The sequence below is a fragment of the Triticum aestivum genome, chromosome 2A (assembly GCF_018294505.1).
Source record: "Triticum aestivum cultivar Chinese Spring chromosome 2A, IWGSC CS RefSeq v2.1, whole genome shotgun sequence".
Lineage (NCBI taxonomy): Eukaryota > Viridiplantae > Streptophyta > Magnoliopsida > Poales > Poaceae > Triticum > Triticum aestivum.
Window position 1 is genome coordinate 602,682,390 of NC_057797.1, and position 603 is coordinate 602,682,992.

Here is a 603-nt window from a genome sequence, read left to right on the forward strand (position 1 = left end):
AGGAGGCGACGGTGGAGACAGAGGGCTTGGGGGGAGGAGGAGGCGCGACGGGTTGGGCTTGGGCGGCGGAGGCGGAGGTCAGGGGTGGGGGCTTGGGGGAGAAGAAGCGGGAGAGTACCTGCTGCTTCGGCTGCTTGGCCATGGCGGTGGCGGTGGCGGTGGGGGCGGGAAACAGGGGAGTGGGCGGCAACAAGGAGGAGTGGTTTTTCAGAGGTTTCTCTCGCGCGGCGAGGAGGCGCGCCACCGATGGGGCCGGAGGCTGGGAACCGGAACTCCGGAGTCCGGAAGCACCATTTGGCGGTCGCCCCTCGGTCGGTCGTGAGTTCCTGCGCTTCTGCGTTTGATCCTCCTTTTTCTTTTTGAACAATAATCGATTTTATTGCCCTAAAAAAATCAATTTTATTTCATTAGCAACATTTTATGAAATGAAAGGGGTCACGTTTGACATGGCTAAAACATCTCACGTGGTACAAGGTCATGTATCTGAAAAGACATGGGAAAGCCATGGAGATAGTTTTGATTTATTTATTTTTTTGTGGGAAGATTGCTTGATGATGCGCTTTGACATTGAAACACCTGTTGACGGCGCTACCATCGCAAGGA